The following is a 12,802-nucleotide window of genomic DNA, read 5'->3' on the forward strand; positions in this document are numbered from 1 at the left end:
ATATATATATATTATATATATATATATATATATATATATATATATATATATATATATATATATATATGTGTGTGTATGTGTGTGTGTGTGTGTGTGTGTGTTTGTGTTCATTTAATTATGTAGTTTGCATATTTGTTTTGTGTTTATGTTTTAGTTCTTGTGCAAAGTAATATATGAAGCACTGGCTGTTACTATAATCAAACTGTTCTTGTTATAATGAGATTTGCCCAAGACTTTTGTGAACAAAATATCTTCAAATCTTGTAACGCTTAAGCTAATAATATTCGAAATAGTGAGAAGTTTTAATACATGTTTCTGATAGTATGTTTAGTACATATAATAGTAGAATTGGGTATATACTTATAAGTTCGATCATAAGATCAAAGACTACAAAAGAGATGCAAGGGATGGCTTTTAAATGTCAATCTGATTATAAACCGAAACAGTGTTATACAATATATCCATACCGACCAAGTAAATATGTATGGTGTGGTGACAGAAATTGACTACTAGAAATAGAGATTGACTTGAAAAATCGTTATCTAAATATGTATTAATCCAAAATGCGAGAAACAAACTTTGAGATATTAATGGTATTACAGATTTTGCAATATATGTAGATGAATATGCCGATTGTGTATATATGTTTAAGTGTTCGTCGTTATATTCATCTACATATTTATTCCCCTCTTGAAAAAGAACCCTATTCTTACTACTATTACATTGGTGATAGAAAGTCGCAGGCAAAGAACAAAGTGTAATTGTTTAAATTGCAATTTATATTTGCATCATGTATCTGAATTGGGTAGTATTCCTCAGCTGAATAAAGTCATTTTACTTCAGACTATCCGAACTATTCTGATGTGAGAGACCATATCTTATATACACTCCCGTTTGATCTCACAATTGCAACTATTATTTGGCAAGCGTATGTTCTCTACATAAAATTCCACGTAAATAGGATTGTCTGTGCATTTAGAATTCCCACAAATCTTAAGAAGTTGATACGTACGACTGACAAACTTACGTACAACTGACAACCTTACGTACGACTGACAGCTTTGCGTACGACTGACAAACTTATGTACGACTGACAACCTTACGTACGACTGACAGCCCTACGTACGACTGACAACCTTACGTACGACTGACAACCTTGCGTACGACTGACAGCCGTATGTACGACTGACAACCTTATGGATCATATTTGCTTAGCTTTTAGCTTTCGTTTATACTTTTTCGTTGTAACAACTGTTACCAGTACAACATTTTATTATGCTATGCATTTTATTACTATTGTTATAATCATACTTTGTACTGAATACCACAAATGCTATGTTTGTAACTATATTGGTTTTATTTTCTGAAATAAACATTGTTTAAACTAAATAAACCTTGACGCTTACATTACCAAGCTTTACTATATTCCAAACCATAAGTAATATCTTGCTTATTTTCTGCACCTGATTCCATGAAATAGCAGAAACCGATGAAGGAAGAAAGAAGTAGACCGAGTCATAAGACCATTTATTTAAGCTAAGAACATTGAAAGCAAATGTCTAAATATTAGTCTTGTACAAATTAAATAGATTCTATGGGAGAAATTCTGTAAACCATGCGACACTAATTTGAAACTTATTCATAAAGTGTTAACTTGGAAATTGTCATTAGTTATTTTTCTTCTCAATTCACTGTTCGTAACAGATGTTACAGATTCTCACCCATGCGACAGAGAAATCTAGCTGTTTTGCTAGCCTTACTTTTTTTTATCTCAGTCTAGTCATCTCAGACCAGTCGTCTCAGTAAAGGTGTCCATGCGACCAGAACTACTTTTAAAAATAAGAAACCCTTGTTCTATTCTGCTGTGCCTGGCGCAGTTGTTCTAAAATCAAACACAACAACAAATATATAACAGAACATAGTAACTTATGGTTAATCTATCTTTGAGAACACACCATACAAAACATTTCGAGAGAGACAAACACACACACGCACACGATGTCGAGCAATTTGGTAGAATGCTAGTTCGCTCCAAACAGCATGGTCAGTTTTATCCTATATGCAGGCCTAACTCAGTACATTTTCAGGTCAGCGTCATTAAACGTAGCTAAAGCTACCTAACTAGTTTTAAATACTTTCATGAAATAAATGATATACTGTTAGCTATATTTAATGACGCTGACCTGAAGATTGACTGTGCTACTGATAGGATAAAATTCTCAATGCTGTGTGACATGAACTATGACCGAAAACAATGATCCATACACATAGACTATAGACCTATACAATTGATAGCCTAGGTGAGAGACAAATATTATAACCCCTTGACCGAAATTTTCTTGTTTTAGTCAAAAACCTAACACAGATTATATTAATCAAGGGATATTCAGGATATAACATTACTGGCCACACAAATCCCAACTCTCTCAACAAATAAAGAAAACTTAGTAACATCAAGAAATGTGTTGTGTCAAACATGCTTTCTTCTAGTTTTGTTTGAATCAAAAATATACCTACAATCTTTAATGAAATATAATGCACTTACCAGCCAGAAGGAATCATTTATCCGCCACACATTAATCCATACGCAGATTGTACTGTAGCACATGCCATATTTCCAAGACAGAAAAATAAATTTATAAAGCATCCGTGAACTTGAATGTTTAGCACATGGTTATCCTCTAGGGTCCATACTTGGAGGGTCTTTCATACACTGGGGTATTTTGCAATCAATATTAATTAAATCACACAAGTTTGTCACAGTTTCACCTCCTCCAAAGAAAAGGAGAACTATACACGATAGTGACACAGATCTCTATTTACCCATGAATAATCTAATGCAACATGTTACTCTTCGTCACAGCTTGTACTAAGTATAACTACATTAGAGCTGTGTACCCAGTATCGTTTCATTATTTACAATGTAACTTTTCAAAATTTTACTGATGAAAATGAAACATTTTCTTGTTATAAATATTAATTATTTATTGTTAATTTCATATGACATCCATATATTAAATGTGATAACAACTCATTACTCTGTAAAGTTTTTTGTCGTCGCCACAGCCCTCATTTACATATGTGTATTAACGCGCCGCATGTAAACATTTGGACGTGAACTATGTTGCACCAGTGAAGAGTTCTCTTTTACTTTAAAGAAAAATATTGGGTGAGAAAAATAATGTACTTTGGGGTTTGGACCGAGACAAGGATATATATATATATATATATATATATATATATATATATATATATATATATATATATATATATATATATATATATATATAATGCCTAAAGAAAGCTCATCGGAAACATTCATAAACAGGCAACACCAATATTAAACACCATATGTTACTTACTGAATTTTTAATGCATTATCATGCTATAGGTGCGCGATAGCAGATGCATTAATCTCCATTCGGGAATCCTCGTATTCTGAGCTGATGACAAGGACAGCAAAGTGTAAAAGTAAAAATTAAATATCAAGCAATCATTCAAAGGAACATATAGTACTGATGTGTCGAACTATGCATTTCGTAAAACTGTTAAGAATTAAGACCAAAACCCCAAAACCCCCAAACCCTTGTTATTCATATTGTCTCCAAAATATTTTAGGTCGAATTATAGAGAACTCACACTATATGGAACTTATAATTACATTTTCAGTTATTGTTATGTCTAGTTGATTGGGTTGGTTTTTAAAAGTTTGAATAAATGTTTTGTCATCGTGTGTGTCGTGCTGACATGCCCATGACGCAAATGAAAACTCTCACGGCTCCCATGGAACCCAGCAATAAGAGGCGCACACAAATAACAAAACGGTAATAGCACAAATATTTTCAGGTGAATATTCAAGATATTCGTCTTCATTGACATTTCTAGCCTGAAACTAGTCGACCATTTACAACATTTCCCTGAATATATGTCGTTCTCGTCTCCCTTTGCATTATTTGCAGACGTTTCCAAAGAAAAAGATAGGATGATAATTCGTAGCATTTGAGTTTGAAAATATACCTAAATCTGTTTATTAAGAAATGGATTAAAATAGCCTGATACGTACTGATTATTTATCTGCTTGCTTCATTTCAGTCTGAATAATATAAGCAAGAACAAAAGTAGACATGTTTGAGGATGATGTAACCCAGTCGGTAGGAGAGACATGCATAGATAAGTAAAATCAAAATAAAATGCTTTGCAAAACACTGAATGCGGAGTAAATAAGATCAGATTGATTTAAAAAAGCTAAGGCAAAATTATGCAGATTACAGGAGACAGGCCTTGACGTGTGTATCAATGGCACAACTGCCTCATATAGAAAATGCGTGTATAAACTGTACGTAAATCTCCTGCATCAAAACGGTCAAGACATGATTCAGTCACACAAATATGGACAAGAGAAAAGAAAACACTTCAAAATGGTTTATGAGGACAAATGTGATCGTACTTAAATTATGTCACCCTTTCCTTTCCAAAGCGTAGCTATCCCTTGAGGTTCGGCTTAGAACACGACAAAAAAGACAAATAGCTCAGGTAAAGGTGGAGAGCTGTGCCTATAGAGCAATCAATTAAATAGACCCTTCCCGTGTTGGACTCTTGATAGCAACATGTCTAAATATTAGCAACTCATCTTACAATATAATATTATTTCATGAACCATTGCTCAAAATTGGTCAATTGTTAATAATTACTGTAACTCTGCACTTCTATGGTGTAAATTGTGGATGTTCCAGCATTAATTTTAGATATCCCAAATTTGAGATATTTTCTCCATAATTATTAACAATTGACCAACTTTGATGAAATAATATTATTGTAAAATGAATGATAGGGAAGAATTGCTGTTCTTCACGGCATGGGTGACATTTCATAAAAGACGTAAATCGGAGATTTTACGCAGATATTCTCACAAAATAGCATTTTGTTTTTATTTGGGAGGTGAGGGTTTCGGAGTATTTAAAAGGTTGTTGTAGGTCAGATTATATATTCATTTATTTATTTTTACTGCCTTTTTGAAAATGATGTTTTAGTTTATTTTCTCCGAATATGTTGTACAAAAGTCCCAGTGTCATATATGCTGAATATACACAGTTGACCTTTCAACCATGAATACATTCGGATATGATAATGTCGGCATTTTACATATGAAAGCCTAGAAAGTACCAAGGGTAATGAGAAAATCATTATATTTATCGCTAGCGCCCTCCAGCGACTATCTATGTTGCTGCTATTAATATCAGTTATTTTCCTTCATGAAATTATTCTGTTTTTTGCGGCTTTTATTCTCTTAATAGTTTTTATAAGTAATTTTACTCTTGCAGTTATTTCATCATATATGTCAGCCCCTAACTTTCGTTTCAGGAAAGGGGCCGTTCATGTTAGCGTTTAAGCTGTTATTTCATGTAACATTCATGACTACCGTTGCATGGCGGTAAAAAATACTTGAGGTTTAAATTTGTTTGTGTTATATTGTTTGTTCGAACGTGAGGATTTCCTGTAGTTCCTACTCCAAATTGTATTCCTAACAAATATTCTTTCATTCGTGCGCACAAGTCACAATGGAAATAACAATTAGTGTCGAAGCAAATATTTCAGCATTATTAGAACAGTATAGATTCTATATTGCTTCCACTCTATTACAATTATCTCCACACTTTAAAAGAAAACTCGGGGAGAACGTTATCCTACAGGTTCGGTCGTTGGTTTGTCGCATCATAAGGACATGCAACTTCTCCAGCACCATCTACGTTAGGGACTTCAAACATTGGGACGTTATTGGCGGTGGTGTGTTGAAAAACACAACAGTTGTAACATTTAGAGTCGTGCTCTGTGAGAGGGATCGCAAAAGTTTTTAATGATACCTAAAGTTTACAGTCCTACCTGTCAGTGAATTAGCATGTATGATACCAAACCCATGTATTAACTCATTTCAGACATATTTTTCTGGGAATGAGGCCCCTCGGTTGTGCCCCAGATTTGTATAGGTATTGTCCCTTGGTATTAACTTGGAAAGTATGCAAATACTTACTCTATAAGCATGGAAAATCCTTTGAATATTTAAATGGATTGCCTGATTGATGTCAAACACTAAACAATGTAATACACTGTCGTGTTTGAAAGTTATGCAATAATTATTCAGCAATTAATTTTCAAAAGTATATTCGTATAGTCGTGAAGACGCAAATGTTATGTTTACGTGCAGTTTATTTAATAGTGTTAATTTTGTATGTATATATACAACCTTTTGCACGCGTCCAGTCAAGAGCAATAACTATGCACATTAGGCAGCTATTCATGTAACTGACTGACTGACAGAGTTTGTTAGCTTGAGCTTTTAACTGAGTGCAGATTTTGATCAAACTTGATACATAAGCTTATAGCATCCAGATGAACCAAGTGTTTGAGTACAATCGACATTTATACATATTAATGAGATGATATGGCATGTGATCGGCTGAGATTGGTTGAACTTGCTAGCACTATAGTGGCCATATTTCTGATCATATTTTGGTCAAACGCGATTGTAAATTTACACCATGAAATTCTACGATGACATTAAGTATAAGCGAGATCTATGCATATCATTAAACTGATGATGCTTCTTATTAGCTGGTTTAGAAACCTAAATTTTTAAACGATTTAGAGCAAACTTTACTATATATATATATATATATATATATATATATATATATATATATATATATATATATATATATATATATATATATATATATATATATATATATATGTGTGTGTGTGTGTGTGTGTGTGTGTGTGTGTGTGTGTGTGTAGCATGCTTGTTAACGCTCCAGCGTCTGTAGTCGGGGTCAGCGTTTAGTCAAAGATTACAAATAAGCTTATATCTTCACGATCTCAGTGAGATTGATCTGCCCATATTATTACTGTGCTCTGTAATCTGATTGGCAGAGATTACTAGCACTCTAACGGTTGTATTTCTAAACCGATTTTGATCAAATCTAGTCTATACGTTAATATCATCAAGAACGCGGATGAGTTCGAGTATGAATGACATGGCATTTGAACGAAACGTATACCTATCTCACTGGGTGGGTATTTTAGTACTGTAGAAATTACATTTCTCGTCACAGTTTGATTAAACCCCTAGGGCATGCTTAATGATAAATCATGGCGATTCTCTCAAATACGTTCTTTATGGTTCTAATGAATGCGATTCAATCAGCTCTCAGTTGTTAATGGCAATATACTGCTCCTGCAAAAGGCAATTTCTTCCCTTGACACCACATCTTCTATTTCTGCAACAAACTGACTTTGATGCAATTCAGTGAGAGATTTGTCACAATGTACCTCACTGATTGTAATGAGTGAGATAGCAGGAAAAGGAATGAAATAAATGTTATTTCATATGGCAAATTTCTAAACATATTACTCCCTAAGGTATGAATTTCAGAGTTCACTGTTACATAGAAAGACTTCACACGCTGTGATTGATTTGATTTTGCTTTTAATCTGATGAATCATTATGAGTAGTATAGTAATACTGATTCAGGGTCACATGTTTTCACTTTTATTCACAGACCCTTATTTGTAGGATTTCGTATACTATTTTGCGGTCCAAAACTCTAAAACGTCCCTTTATGTGCATGACAAAAAATTACAAAATTAGATTTCAGTCCGAATCTCTAGCTAGTTTGTTGACAAGTAACAGCAGTAAAAATGGAAAAGAGCCATAAATATAATAAATAAATCATATTAACGATATGAACAAGCGAAAAACAAACAAACAAACAAAAAGACAAATAGCTTAAGAGTACACTTTCTCCTTCAAATCTGGTAAAGAACTTTTGTAAACCTGTTACAAATAGCGTTGGACGTACACAAAATAAAATTGAAGCAATTATTATCAATGTGCGTGGCAAAAATGTTGATGACCAAATTGGGTCCAACATTGATTTCAGACTCATTCAAAATGTCAGTTATTATAGATGATTTGAAACACATAAACCTAGCCAGCTAATGACGCATGTAAAGCAACTGGTGTATCAAAAACTAACCTGAAAGACATCTTTTAAGAATGATTTAAGCGAATCCCATCTCTCCAATTATCATTCAGAGCGCCCTATGTTTAGAAAAACCTTATGTGAAGCTCTGAGCAAAGCAAAGAAAGCGCTGAACCAAAAAAAAATCATCTTCAGCGTATATTTGAAACAATAATTCATGTACTAAATGAGTGCCAAAAATATTTAAATCAGAAATCAAGAATAACAAAATTTGTTAATAACTTCTTCGGCAACTGGTGAAGCAAAGAAAAGTACCAGACATCTAAAAAGTTGCTGGAAACAAGAACTTTGACAGCTTGATTAAACTCCGAAGGTTGCTCCTGAGACATAATGCCAAAACACGTTACTACTCTTGATCTTAAAGTAAGTAACAGTCAAACGCGAAAACCAAAACTTTATGCAAGATTCCACAAACCATTTATTTCCCTAGAATAAAAAGTTCAAATTTAAAAGGAATTTATAGTGTTGTAAATCACATACCCAAACGTCGTAAAAGTTGTATGACACGTCCAAAGGTATTGAACATTCCAAATGAATTCCAGTGGTGTTCCAAATACATTCCAAGATTGAATGTGCTGATGTGTCAATGGTCTTGAATATAATATGTTCAAACTGTTCCTAATGTTCTTGAATGAATCAATAATAATCCCCAATAAGTGGACTTTGATGGTATTCAAATGCTCATTGCAGAACATTCTAAGTTGTGAATAAGGTCAGGTCTTTTGCCTAAACTTTAATATAGAACATGTCAAACATCATGTTGACCAGGAATTCCCGAGGGGAGAACAAATGTCCTGAACTCAAATCCAAGTAAATATATTTACCTTCAAGTTATAATTATCTTAAAATATAATCTGCAATCATAGAAAATTATCTATGTAATTTGTTGTCTACAAAGTGACTCTTACTTCTATAATCACAAACAAAAAATACAATAAAACAATATAAACACAAAATATGGATACACAAAGCAATATTCAATAGTGAAAAACTATTTTCAAAAAGGCAGCTATAGCTCTTAATTCCTTAGAGCTGAAGATCAGATATATACATTATCGTACAGACAACACTTAGGTACCAGATTTCGCTAAATAAATCTCTAAACATATTTGTTTAAACAATTGATTTAAAGTGGTAATTGCATGCATTTAATTGCCATAACACAAAGTTTCAAAGGTACCTTGCCTTAAAGATTGTAGTGGATAGCACAGAGGGGAATGAATGTGATTAGATAAGTTATCAGCTCAGCAAACAGGTGTAACCCTGATGATGACAACGGGATAAAGGTATGTTTACAAAAAACAAACAGCTTGCAACTTTAAGTCTCTGGGTAATAATCAAGAGTTCGGATCATTCTCCAATATTTACAACTAGACTTAGATATTTTTAGGAAACTGGTTTCATTCGAGGACTTTTGTAGTATTTTAGAGATACAGAGTATTGAGGAAAGACAAGCTGGGGATATTTCACACATCCGAATACTTACAGTTTAAAACGTTAACAGAGATATATAGAAATTGTCTCTTATTCTCGACGAAAAGAAACACGTATTTACTTATGTTGATTTGGCTAATTACCAGCATATAATACATACGTTTTTCGAGTAGTAAGTGCTTATAATCAGATATAACGCAAATGCTAATGTATGTTTACGTTGAGGGGAATTCCCACCACATACGTGCGATTTAAAAAAGAAGTCAATGGCTGTGTTTTGTCACCAGCAAACATCTCTTGCACCTTTTCCTATACATGGTGTGAAACTGATGGCGCAGCTCTTAATATTTGCGAGTTCAAATTTGACAAAGCAAGCTATCAGACGCGAAGACGAAAGCCTAAACTAATCGTGTACCCTTCTGCGAATTGAGAAGGTTCATATCAACAATTTAAAATACGTATCAAAAAAAGCGCGGAGGGAAGCGTGACCTAATACTTAGAGACTTTGAGAAAATTAGAAACAAAACCATTGTCGAAAGACTGAAAGACCGAAAGAGAATGAAAGGATTATGGGGCGTGTTGACGAGAACATCGAACATAAGCAGTTAAATTCAATTTCCATCAAGACAAAACATGCGTACATAGCAGTTTCAAGGAAATCGTGATGCTGTATGATTTTTCGAACAAAGATAAATCTGTATCATCTGCTTAAGATATCTTCCCATGTTTAATACATACTTTTGAGATCAGCATATGTCTGGAAGCATTTTCCTCTAAATGAAATACTCCTTCAAGATCAGGCAGCAATTTATATATACATGGCAGTTCTGTAACAAACGCTACTATGCCGATTTGATTGATGAAATTTCAGATTTCATTCAATCAACAGGTAAAGTATTGAATTTCAGACATTGTCCATACAAAGGTTATAGTAAGTTCTAAGATATACTCTATTGGGTCAATACTGTTAATGAGACCTTGTTCGCGGTATAATAATATTTTATTTACCTTCTAATGAATGTACAATTGAACTCGCTTGCTTGAATTGCTTCTTAGAAAATGAAATTAACAAACTTGAGAGACAGAGATGACCTCGAGATACAAACAATGACAAAATCCAGGTTCAAGATTAAAAGTGACCAGGTGTATGTGAACCAATTCCTCAACGACAACAAGTAAGGCGAAACCAGTGAGTTGTCTTTTAGAAAAGTACATCAGATTTTGCTGTTTCAGTGTGAAGAATTTGAGAAATAAAGCAAATTGTCAGTCAATGAAGTATGTCACCAATATAAATATTATTTTTGGTTCACTCTAATTCACGCTGTTTTTCCAATTGCAGCTTTATGTTCCGGTTGCGATCGATATCAGAAGGTGTTGTAGCTGTAAGCGTCTATACCTGATGGTACCGTCACAGGTGGATGCATCGTTCTTTCACTGATCTCTAAATTCGTTATTTGTTGGGTTTGTATCACAAGCAGATGGTTTTGGAGGCATAAATCGATTCTGTATCTCGACTTCATACTCCGTGATGTGTTTGCTGGCGCTACAGGTTTTTGATTGGTCCTTTCGATTATGGTCTTGATGACCAGGGTGAGCAGTAAGCTCAGTAGCCACTCAGACAACAGAGCCACGTTGTCGCCGTAATCAAGGTCGGTAAAGGTTTGTTCACCTTCGTTTTTTTTTCAGCGTCTAGTTCATTGGTTGCAAGGAAACATTCGGGACGATAGTACCTCCATGTAGAGCACCTCTGCTGATATACAGCTGATGGTGTCGGTATTGGGGTATTTGATTATATTGATGACCTTGTCAGGGAGTTTTATAAAATTCATAGGACGACTCTGTCGACTGAGTGAAAACGGATTTTAGCTCAGAGGAGGATATCAATAGTGTATCGATGTGTGTTGATCGTATAGATGAGGTCCATGATTGCACTTCCTGATGCAAAGCCACTCCATTCTTTCCTGCACTAGCTGACCTTACCTTGGTAGAAGGACCGGATAATACCCTCATTTCAATCATCAGTGTATGTGGCTCTCACCTCCGGTTTTCATCAATTCGTTCGTGATGTCTTTGGTCCCGATTGCTTCCCAGTATTTCCGTTTATTAAAGTCTGAGCTATCTCGACCTTTTTGGTGAACGACTACGTATGTTCTGGGCTGGTGCAGATACTGGCTGCGTCTTCAAACTCCTGGGATGGAGTGGCATGAGGCCTGCTTAGCAGCCAGGAGTATGTTCTCTACAGTTTTATCTCTGCTATCAGCCCAATATTGCTTGTTGTTAACTGTTCTTTCTTGATCTTGCCGAGATTGCGATATGTTGTTAAATCGCCCCATAATCTAACAGCTTTTGTAGCTTTTCTTGAGTCTATGACTTTTCTAGATTGAATACATACTTTTGCAATCAACATATACCCGGTCAGACATGAAAGCATTTTGATTACGTCCTACTCAACAGCAAGCGGTAGAGAGTCTCAAACTGCTGGTGTTTGAATTCGACTATGACAACCAACCAGTCGCTCCTGTCGTATCGAGCAAACTGATGTGCTGCCAAAAGAAATCCGAAATATATATAACTATCAAACTGAAAGATCTTTACGTGGCATATGGATATGCAGTGGAAATTGGAGAAAAAAAAACTTTACAGCGCTTTCAGTGAAAGAGAAAATTCCAAAGACGCAACAAAAGGTACCGTCAAACTTCATCTGGTTCAAGCAAAGAGTGTACAAATATGAATTAAAAAAAGTATTGGAAGATATTCTCAGCAGATGAGACTATAGCCTGATGAATGGCAATAATAACAGTTTTTTGTGTTTGAAGTATTCTAGGGCAACACTGTTTCCTCTGAACTGATATGCACCTTATGTATTTTCTTGATAGAAATTGCAGTTCTATTTGCATCTATTTTTATCTTCAGTGCAGAGGGTACTTTAACACTGTCAGCACCCTAACTCTACTTTTGAATCTATTTCAGTCTATCCGTCTTTCAACAAACCTCCTCAATCAATTTGTTGCCATTTGTCTCAAACTCCATGATTATTAGGTCAAATTTCTCTTCTGGGATATAGACGAGAAATAATTAGACGACATCAGAAATGTGGAAGAGGACAGAGATCAAGCAGAAAACAAGATACTGCAATACGCAAAGTTACAGCTTGCAGTCTCTACACTATTAGGTGTATTAACACTAGGCGTAAATATGTCTCCTCTTTTCAAGGAGCAAAGTCAGCAACAGAAATATCTTTAACAGTTGGAAGAAATTGCTGAAAATATTAAGAACAATGACATTTAAGTAAGCGAAAGAGTTTTAAAAATTATTTTTGTTCTGGCGTA

The sequence above is a fragment of the Sinohyriopsis cumingii genome, chromosome 17, assembly GCF_028554795.1.
Source record: "Sinohyriopsis cumingii isolate HCF-2022 chromosome 17, ASM2855479v2, whole genome shotgun sequence".
Lineage (NCBI taxonomy): Eukaryota > Metazoa > Mollusca > Bivalvia > Unionida > Unionidae > Sinohyriopsis > Sinohyriopsis cumingii.